The following is an 11451-nucleotide window of genomic DNA, read 5'->3' as shown; positions in this document are numbered from 1 at the left end:
AGCTAAAATCAAGAAATTTTTTTTCACATTCAGTTTGAAATTCTATTAGACATCCGGTGAGGAGTTTCAGTATGCAGTTGGTTATATGGATCTGGAATCCAGAGGAAAGAAAGGGATTGAAGATACAAATTTAGGAAGCTCAATAGATAGTATTTAAAGCTATGGGGCTAGGCTTTTCCACATTCCTCCCCACCCAGCCAGAGGCCATAAAGCTGATGCGTGCTGGTGGTGCATGCCAGCTACACCATGGTCCAGCTCACTACTGTCCTCTGCAAGGCCTACCATGGGGTCCACTTATCCATCTGCCTTGCACTGTGTGGCTATACCAACCAGCTTTTCTACCACATTGTGACCATTCACAACAGGGATGGCTGTTTCATGGAGCAGCTGGATTCCTATTTCCACTGCCCAACAGTCATGGAGAGAGAATCGTTGCTCTCAACCTGGACCGGATCTGGGATTGAAATGCCTGTGGAGCCCATCTCTGTAAGCCTGTAGGGTAGCTTTTGGGTCTTTCTGGATTTTTCCCTCTGCATTCCATGAAGATCACAAATGCTGAGAGGCTGCAGAGGAAACGGGAGTGGGAAGTCCTTTTAGCATCTCAGAAAAAGGATACAGAAGGTACAGAAACAAAAATGAGCTGACTTCAGTGAGAAGAACATTGGGAAAAAGATCAAAGTCCTCTTAAAACACTTGTGCAGAGGGGGCGCCTGGGTGGCGCAGTTGGTTGGGCGTCCGACTTCAGCCAGGTCACGATCTTGTGGTCCGTGAGTTCGAGCCCCACGTCAGGCTCTGGGCTGATGGCTCAGAGCCTGGAGCCTGTTTCCGATTCTGTGTCTCCCTCTCTCTGCCCCTCCCCCATTCATGCTCTGTCTTTCTCTGTCCCAAAAATAAATAAACGTTGAAATAAAAAAAAAAAATTAAAACACTTGTGCAGAGCTCTAAGTTTTATTAGATTTGGAGGTCAATAAATGGAGTTTTATGAGTCAAAAAAAATTAAACAGATAAAGCTATGGCGTTGGATAAAGTTTTCATAAAATGAATATAATAGAGAAAAGATCTGAAGAGGTCTCAAAGGTAAAAAGGAATCAGCAAAGGAGCCTAAGAGTTAGAAACAGAATCAAGAAAGGATGAAGTCCCACAGACCAAATGAGGAAAGGATTTAAAGGAGGGAGTAGTTTTCTATGTCTGATAGGTAAGACAGGTAAGAGGAGGACTTTGAGACACAGAGCTCATTAGTGACCTTGACAAGATAAGCTTACCAAAATGGTGGAGACAAAAGTCTGATTAAAGTGGACTAGGAAAGAATGGGAAAAAGAGGAAGTAGAGACAGTGAGAACAGACTCCTTTGTCTAAGAATTTTGCTATAAAGAGGAGAAAAGAATGAGCCTGTAACCAAACAGAGTTTGAATGGGGCTGAATCAAAAGAGGTTTATTTCTGTTTTCAATTTGGACAATGTTACTAACATGTTTGTACACTGATGGGAATGATCCTGTAAAAAGGAAAAAAGTCAATGATGCAGGAGACCACTCCATGAGTAAGTTTCTTCAAAGAAAGAAAGAATGGAAATGGAATTGCCTAATGGAATAGGCAATTGGAATAAATGCCTAAATGGAATAAGTGACAGGATTTTTTCTCACAACAGTAAAGAAAGCATAGTAGGAGGTCACCGATACAGGTAGTTTTATAAATTTGGTTAGAGAAGCAAATGGGAAATACTTTCTGATTGTTTCTATTTTCTCAATGAAATAAGAATCAAGATCATCAACAGGGAGTTGAGGAAAGGCATGGTAAGGAAAGAGGAATGAGGTGAGAAATAATGATCTAGAAAGAACTAAGCATGATTGGATCAGGGAAGTGAGGTGGGATTACAGAGTAGTACTGAGTGCACATTGAGATTAGTGGGATGAATTTACAGTAAGACCAGGAGAAGAGGGGTGAGATTGGGTTTAACCAAGTAGGAATTTTTCACATAACCACTACTTAAAGAAAGCAGAGCAAGAGATTTGAAGGTATGTACAAGAAAAGAGATTTTTGAGAGAGAGAGAGAGAGAGAGAGAGAGAGAGAGAGAGCAGGTGTGCACACACACACACTCAAAAGTGGATAGGGGCAGAGAAAGGGAGAGAGAGAGAGAGAGAGAGAGAGAGAGAGAGAGAGAGAATACCAAGCAGACTCCATGCTGTAAGCAGAAAGTCCAATGTGGAGTTCAGTCTCACAAAGCTCAAGATCATGACCTGAGCTGAGATCAAGAGTCAGATGCTTAACCAACTGAGCCACCCAGGCACCCCACAATAAATAATTGTAATGAAGGAGAATTGAGTCTAAGCTGCATCAGGAGGCAAGTAAAAACACAAGGGGAATAAGGCTAAGTGAAAGGTGGTCCAACCCATGAATCTGAAGGTTCTGGTGGCGTTGAAGAATCTTTGGTGTCAGGATATTAGAGGGAGTGAAGTGGATTTAGAAAGAAAAGATCTTGAAAATTAGTTATAGAAAAGTTGATGACAAGGTCTAGATGACTTTGGGAGTATGTGGTGAGAGAGGTCAGGGGCCTGAGAACTCACATAAATGGAAGGATCATCTCAGTGATAATGACATGGCTGGAGAGATTGACTGTGAGCCAAGAGCTGTGATCTTTAAGGACTGATGAAGAGGTACCTTGAGGGCTATGGTTGGCTGCAACATGGAGGGATAGTCCATAGAATTGACAAAAGGCATGGGCTTTGAAGGATTTGGCAGGTGTAGGGAAGATGAAAAAGCATGGTCTGAAAGTGGCCATGAGGGACACAGAGGACAGCTATCACTTCTGGGCACAGTTGTAGGAGACTAAAAGAGTCACTACTTAAGGGGGCCAGCGGGGAAATTGTATCCTCAAGGGAGAGACAAGTTAGAGTTATAACAGGATGTGTTTGAGGATATAGGAGATTTTGTTGATTACAGATGTGACTTACAGAGGGAACAATGGAAGGGACTGTGGTTGAAGAGGGAAGAAAGACTGAGTCAGATTATTGTGGAATCAACAGAGCCTTAGGGGAGGAGTCTTTATTGGAATAAAGAGACACGACCTAAGAGTCTTGACCTTCTTGAGGTTGCTGAAGTAAGCAGGAATGGAGACTGTGATGGGATTATTTCTGGTGGGTCCTTGGACAGGCAAGGTGAAGAGGATGTGAGTGCATTCAAGAGGGAAGTCAGGGCTCTTGCCTGTAGCCAGCAGAGCTCTAAGGCTCATGGTTCAGTCATTCTGATGATGGCTTTGAAGTTAACACAAATGTGGTAGCACCAGGGGCTGGCCGTCACTTTGATACAGTCAATTTATACAATGCGGTCTCAGTTAGTAATGAGCAGAAAGAAGTTCTTGCTGGCCTTCCATCAGTGTGGACAAATGGGTTTTCTCCACCTAAAAGGATAATGCAACACATGTTTTCTCTGGTGTTTTCTAACACATCACTCTCAAGAACACACACATCGTTGTACATAACTGGACGGGAGGGTCAGGCTGATTTCTCTTTAGTGAAAAAATGAATGTTCCACAAAGTAGGGAATGGAGGCAAGCTTAAACAAAAATTACTAACAATTCTTAGTTTTGTTGGCTTGGAATTTGAGAGATGAATTAATTCTGAAGTGGCTTAGTATGAGTTTCATTGAGAAGGAGATGACTTTTCATGGAAAACATTCACTGCCTTATTAAAAGGACACCCATTTTAAGGGCCGGTCTTGAAGTATATTTCCCAACACAAGAAGATTATTTATATTGCCCAGTGACCTCCCCACAGGGCGTTGATAGTGATTGGCTCATCTGGTGGTTTCTATCTGTTACATCTCCAAAGAAAATGCTAGTAATAAATTGAGGAATTTAAGGCTATGAATATCTTTTTTTTTTTTTTCAGAGTGTGACATTTAGGAGGGAAAAAAAAGAAAATCACTGGAGGGTAAGGGAAAATGGATAGTACTTCTCTCCTTCTTTCCAAATCAGAAACTGCGTCAATCCGCCTTTCCCTTCATGAGTCAGAAAAATAAAGTGATACAAAATCCAGTCTATTCCTATGCCTTGAGGCATGACTATAACTAAACCATTAGGGGATGCAAATTGAATCCTCTCTGACTAAAATTCAGTGTATAACATACTGTTTGGGCCACACGCAAAAGCTACCCATTCATAAACGGGCTTTTCCTCAGAACATTCATGGGTGGGCTCTTACCCAAGCATGGGGAAAACTTTGATTCACAAGATTATTAAAAGTGAAGTAATACTTAAAATTTTTTCCTTAAGTTGACATGCTAATAAACTGAGAATGTTATCACTTTTAGTCACTCAATTTTTAAAAATAAGACATTTCACTAATTTGATTGTTTATGAAAAACAGCACTAGTGGGGGGCAAGGACATGTTGCTTCTTTCTAAGATCACTGTTTGAGAGCCTGGAATTAAACTACTGTCAGGCAGGTTTGGCCTGCCTCCAGGTAAATCATAGATAGGATGGAAGCGTTCATTTACTAAGCTCCTGTGACTACTTACAAAGGCTAGTGACAATAGTACTGTGGTTCCTTAAAAAAACTAAACACAGAATTACTATATGACCCAGCAATTTCACTTCAGGATATATACCCAAAAGATCTGAAGGCAGGACCAGAGATACTTGTGGTATTTGTGTACTCTTGTTCATAGCAGCATTATTCACAATAGCCAAAAGGTGAAAGCAACCCATGTCCATGGACAAATGAATGATACACAAGAGGTGGTACGTACATACAGTGAAATATTATTCAGCCTTTAAAAGGAAGGAAATTCTGACACAGGCAGCATGAATGATCCTTGGAGACACCATGCTAAGTGAAATAAGCCAAACACAAAAGGACAAATACTGTGTAATTCCACTTATGTGAGATACCTAGAGTGGTCACATTCACGGAGACAAAAAGTAGAAGGCTGGTTGCCAGGAGTTGGGGGGGCGGGGTGGGGCGGGGAAATGGGAAGCTATGTTTCAGTGGGAACAGAGTTTTAGTTTGGGATGATGAAAAAGTTCTGGAGATAGATAGTGGTAATGGGGGAACAACAACATGAATGGTTTTTTAAAAAAATTTGTAATGTTTATTTTTGAGACAGAGCATGTGTGGAGGAGGAACACAGAAGAGAGAGACACAGAGTCTGAAGCAGGCTCCAGGCTTTCAGCACAGAGCTCGACTTGGGGCCCGAATTCACGAACCGTGAGATCATGACCTGAGCCAAAGTCAGATGCTTAACCAACTGAGCCATCAAGATGCCCCAGTAAAATGGGTTTTATTTTTATTATCCATCTTAAAAATGGTTAAGATGACAAATTTTATGTTATGTGTGTTTTATTATAGTTTTTTTGAAAAGCTAATGGCTCCATAGATTTGCTTACTCTGGGCATTCCATGTAAATGGAATTGCACAATAGATGGTCTTTTGTAACTGGGTTCTTTCACTTTCCACAATGTTTCAAGTTTCATTCATGTTGTAGTATATGTTGATACTTACTTTTACTGCTGAATGATATTCCACTGTACGATATACTACATTTTTCTAGGTGCTGGAGGGAAGAGGTAATGGAGGGTAGCAGTGGATATAGGGTTTCTTTTTGGAATGATGACAATGTTCTAAAATTATATTGTTTCTAGAGTTGCACAATTCTGTGAATATACTAAAAACCCCTGAAGTGTATACTTTGAAAAGGTGATTTTCATGGTATGTGAATTATATCTCAATAAAGCTGCTATAAAAAAAAACTGAAAGAAAATAAAAACACCAATGACATCTTGGATGAATTAGCAAAAGTACAGAGTCCATACAAATATGGTGAAAAGGGCACCCATTTAGAGTCCAAAGTTCAAGTCATGACTCTGGCATTTACTGGTGTGGTTTTGGTTAAGTATTAACTTCTCTGAACCTCACATTTGTGATCTGTAAAATAGAAATAATAAACTAATGCCTACTTTGCAGGCCTTGGTGGGGATCAAAGAACATTATGAATATGAAAGCTCTTTATAACTGTGAATTGATGCATTAATGTTAGCATTAATTGGAATGCAGGGGTTATGTGGATATGGGTAGAAGATAGATAGATGTCTTTTGTTCAAAGTGCTGTTGAGTAAAAGGCAATTGGATTTATTCTGAATTGTTTTAAAGAGTAAAACTATAAACATAATTTTAATATGCCTTAACTTTAATTTTAATTTTATTATATCTTAACTCCAATATTTTTTAAAAAGTGTGTCTTCTACATGATGATCAGTCTTTAAACAATGTAACCCCTTCTTTCTCCCCTGCCCCTGCCATGTCTTTTCCCAGATGTTTCTATTCTTCTTATCTTCACTTGCCATCATTTCTAATTCCCACCAGCAACGAAGCAAAATTCCAAGGGTTCTAGGCAATGGTTCTCAGCGTTAACTGCACATTTCAGTTACCTTGGGAGCTTTACAAACTACTAATGCCTAGATATTACTCTTAGAGATTCTTAGAGATCTAAGGCATAGATTGAATGTCAGCATTTTTTTTTTAATTTTTGAGAGACAGAGAGAGGTAGAGCAGCAGTGGAGCAGGGTCAGAGAGAGAAGGAGACACAGAATCCGAAGCAGGCTCCAGGCTCTGAGCTGTAAGCACAGAGCCCAACGCGGGGCTCAAACTCATGAACTGAGATCATGACCTGAGCTGAAGTCGGACCGACTTCGGAAGCCGAACTGGCTTAACCGACTGAGCCACCCAGATGCCCCTAAATGTCAGCATTTTTTAAGCTGCTAGGTGATTCTAAAGAACAGGCAAAACTGAGAACGCTGATGTAGAGTGAATGATTGTGTGACCCCACTGAAACTCAGTTGGGGGTGGTGGGGGAATGGCATAGAGAGATTCAGTTCTCCTAGCTCCTTGTCTCACACATCTTGTGTTCTGCCATATCACCAACTGCCTCTAAGTAGGTAAGTAACAGCTGCAGGTGAATCTGGAACAGATGCCAAGCCAGAATTTCATTCCAGCAATTACTATCCCCACAAAATCTTTTCTTTCTGTTAAAAAGAAACTCTCCTTTACATTGATATAACTGAAGTCAAGCAGACCTTAATTTGTGGTCCAGTCAGTCATCCTGGGAACATAAATGTCCAAGACAGCACTGGAGGGGAAGGGCAGGATTACCATATATGGGTGTCTAAGGAAAATGCAAAATTGCACACAAAATAGGTGTTTCTACTCTGCATGTATTGGCTTTTGCAGAAATTTTCCCTCTTTCCTCACTTCAGTCCCTTGTGGTCTAAAACATTTCACTGAAGTTTCCCTATCAATTCTCCTTGATTTTTGAAGTTTTTGCAGTTTTATTTCTTACATTACATCAGGTCTGGAAGAATAGTTTGAGCTTTCTTTCTGGTCATCTCTTTCTAATAATTCTCTTGATCCCTATAGGCCCAAGATGGAGACTTAGTGTTTAAGATATAGTCATTTCCTTTGTCCCACCTTGAAGATGCTCTCCAAAGATAGCCAGAAAGTGACACTCAACCAGTTCTCCAATTTTCTAACCAACATGTTCTCACCAACATTTCATATTCTACTGTGAGCTATTATTAGGAAAAATTGGTCAATGAAAGAATAAGTGACTGTTCCCTTCTCTGAACTTCTTAGGGAGAGTGTAGATGCACTTCCTGTTTGCTGTACCTAAGAGAAAGACACTTCAAATGTGTGCTCAGAGGATAGGCATCTATTATGCATCTTGATTTACAAGATGACTAACCATAGTAGAGCAAATGACTCTTGATATCAGGGTCATGAGTTTGAGCTCCACATTCTGTGTAGAGATTACTTTAAAAAAAGAGAGAGAGAGAGAGAGAGAGAGATGACTAACCAAATAACCAGTCTTGAGTTAAGATTGAGCTATCCATCCATTCCACAGGGCCAGTGATTTCCTAACTAAAACTGTAAATTGAATATGAGGGATACTATTATTCTTATATTTAAGCATACTGAATTGGTAAGAAATTTAGTGTTCCTATGACAGTACTTGGATTTCATACTATGTACATGTGTTAGAGATATTAAAAAGAATAGGAATGTTCAGTGAGAAAGTTAATCCCTTAGGTTTGAGGAATTGATAACACAAAAGGAACATTTTAAAGAAAAGCTTAGTTTTAGGTCTTTTAATGTGAAAAACTTCAAGCATGTTGAACTGCTGACATCTCAAACTTTCTGAGGCCAGCTGCTCAAAATATTTATCTCTTTTTGAAAACTCCTTTAAATATAGTTTCAATTCAGGTATATTTGCAGAGGTGAATAATATTTCAATATGCTTGTAAGAACCAAATGCTTGGCCTATGACCTCAGTGGGGGTGAATTAGTTATCATGCTCCCCCCAGAGAAAAATATCTATCTTACTTAAAAAAAGGAATCTTTCATTTTAGGCTCTCTGGAAAAGTTTAAATAGAGAAATATTATTTTCCTTAGAAGGCCTGATAAATAATTCAGACTAGCTATAAATCTTAATGAAAAAAAATCTTTTTTCTTTTTCAGTGAGTCTTAGTCCTCTGTCTATAATGGAACATAGTTGTTCTTTGGCTGTTCCACATCTAATCACAATACTTTCTGGAAATGGTCTCTGATTTTCTTTTCTTTCTCATTCTCAATCTTTGTGGTTCTGGTGAAGTTTATTCCACCCCTGATGCCAAGGGTGGACATGTGACCCAAGTCTGGTCAGTCAGACCAGGAATAGTGATTGGTTCAAGATGGACACATGATCTGAGTTGGGCCAATTAGAGACAATAAGGTTAATGTCAGGACATTGGTGTCAACTAGTACATTTTCAAACAAATTGCCATTATAGGCAACTGGGTCTTAATCTTGCTTTGAATCCTAGGAGCAAAGGTAGGACACATGCCTGTGAGTAATCCCACCCTAGGGGCAAAAGAACTGGATATTTATACCCCACCTCCCATTAGTCGTTGGTTTAGGGCTATCGGTAGTGGTGGGAGAGAGTCATTATTTCCCTTGCATTTTGGTCAGAAGAAGCCCTCAAGCAAAGAAATGCATTTGGAAGTTGATCCTGTGTATCCCGAAATATTAAGGGCAAGGAGCATGTGGGTGGGGCACTGACTTACAGCCATCTACTACAGCAAATAGTGGTCTTACTACAATAGCTTATTCCATTTTACCACTAACTGTTAGTAAACATCAGTTACCAGTAATAGTTACTCATTCAGCAAACATCTATTAAACTTTGTACTAAGGTACATACACTGTGCCAGATGCTGGGGATAAAGCAAGACAGAGAATAGTCCATCACTCAAGAAGCTGATGACTCACCATAGATACAAACAAGTAAGCAAGAGATTATGTGCTAATGAGAGGAAGAGTATGGGTGCTGGGAGCACTTAGATGAGAGGAACCTTCCCAGGTTTCAGCAGCAGGGGAAAAAAAGTGGGAGAGGGGTAAAAAAAAAATTAATAGATGACAGAGGTTGAAGGTAAGCTGAGATTTTACTACACGTCCTTTTGTATTGTTGAACTGCATACTATATGCATGTATAAAAAAGTTAACTTAAAAAAAATAGTCATTCCATTTTAAAGGAGTAAACCTAGTAAGCATCAACATAATGAATAGAATAACCACCTGGGGCACGTGGGTGGCTCAGTCAGTAGAGCGTCTGACTTTGGCTCAGGCCATGATCTCATGAGATGTGATCTCATGTGAGTTCGAGCCTTGCACCAGGCTCTATGCTGACAGTCAAGAGACTGCTTGGGATTCTTTCTCCTCTCTTTCTGCCCCTCCCCCACTCATGCTTTTTTTCTCTCTCTCTCTCTCTCTCAAAATAAATAAATAAACATTTAAAAAAAAGAATAACCAACTGTAGTAGTAATCTGAGTGAGTGTAAAGTGTAGCTAAAGAGATCTGGGGATACAACTACAATTTGGATGCTGTAGATACATGCCACATAAAGGCAGGGCTGGAATACAGTAACATCTAGAAAGTTTTAGCTTCACATATTGCACTCTGGCTGGTCCCGGGGAAGAACCATTAGGGTGTGGCAGCAGGAAGCTCAGAGAGCAGAGAATCAGAGAACAAGTACCTGTCATTGTGTCTCCAGCGCTGTAGGTACAAGACTATACAAACCAGACATCACAGTTGCTGGGTCCTCCTGGCAGGGCTTTGAAGGATACTCAACAGACAATTGCTGAAATTAAATCAATTCTATTTGAAATGGATCACAACTCAATAGCACTAACCATTAAGAATATCCTTGGCTCTGATTTCACACTCACTAAATAATCATTTGATTATTATCTGGTTTCCTATGTGAATAATCCCACAGAAACAAAGTAGGCCATTTCAGTGGATTTTCTGTCTGCGTTGATAGTTACATATTTCTTAAATGAATGAATTGGCTCTTTTCTGCTTAATTAGTGTGATTCAGGGACCCTAAATATGATGATTACCTTGGGGCAAGCCAATGAAAATCATATTTCTTGACCTGCAGAGCCAAGTGCAGGGCTCGAAGACACTGGCCCCACCAAGATAAGCACTCTGTGAGGCTCTCCGCCTCCCAGCCCCTTCATCATGTTCCAGTCATACTGGCCTCCTTGCTGTCCTTCAAGAATCAGGCTGTCTCCTACCTCAAGCCTTCATGTAACTCTTGCATCTTTCTAGAACCCCCTTCTTCCAGAGAGGACTTTATCTAAAATAGCACATCCTGATATTCTCTATCTCCTTGCCCTCTTTTATTTTTCTTCATTGTTTTTAAAGATCTCATTTTAGAAAGAATGAAATATGGCCCTTTGTAGCAACGTAGATGGAACTGGAGAGTGTTATGCTAAGTGAAATAAGCCATACTGAGAAAGACAGATACCATATGTTTTCACTCTTATGTGGATCCTGAGAAACTTAACAGAAACCCATGGGGGAGGAGAAGGAAAAAAAAAAGGGTTAGAGTGGGAGAGAGCCAAAGCATAAGACACTCTTAAAAACTGAGAACAAACTGAGGGTTGATGGGGGGTGGGAGGGTGGGGAGGGTGAGTGATGGGTATTGAGGAGGGCACCTTTTGGGATGAGCACTGGGTATTGTATGGAAACCAACTTGACAATAAATTTCATATATTGAAAAAAAAAGATCTCATTTTATACAACTGCTAGGCTATTTGTTAATTATCCAGCCACCCCACTAGAATGTAAGTTCTGGAGTTTATCTTCCTCGCTGTTGATTCCATAGCATCTAAAAATGATATCTAACATATAGCAGGCATTTGATAAATTTCTATCAAGTGAATGACTGAAAGCTTTTTGTCTTACAAACTATGTATAGTTGAATGACCTGTATGGCACATATAATACTTTAAATGTCCATGTTTCATCTTCCTTCCAGTGCAGGCCAAACTGAGAATGTTTAAAAACATAAATCTGTCCTCAATATTTTAAAGCATATCTACATTTCCAAAACCTCTATATCAAACATCTACTATTAAACT

At 39.8% G+C, this 11451-nt stretch overlaps 1 pseudogene; it reads left to right on the top strand.

The window, feature by feature from the left end:
* The first annotated feature begins 240 nt into the window (after window positions 1–240).
* LOC122468945 lies at window positions 241–644 on the top strand (annotated as a pseudogene).
* The last annotated feature ends 10807 nt before the right edge of the window (window positions 645–11451 follow it).

Source organism: Prionailurus bengalensis, chromosome B1 (genome assembly GCF_016509475.1).
Source record: "Prionailurus bengalensis isolate Pbe53 chromosome B1, Fcat_Pben_1.1_paternal_pri, whole genome shotgun sequence".
Classification (NCBI taxonomy): Eukaryota; Metazoa; Chordata; class Mammalia; order Carnivora; family Felidae; genus Prionailurus; species Prionailurus bengalensis.
The sequence above is the reverse complement of the archived record's forward strand: the minus strand, read 5'-3'. Positions and strand labels throughout refer to the sequence as shown.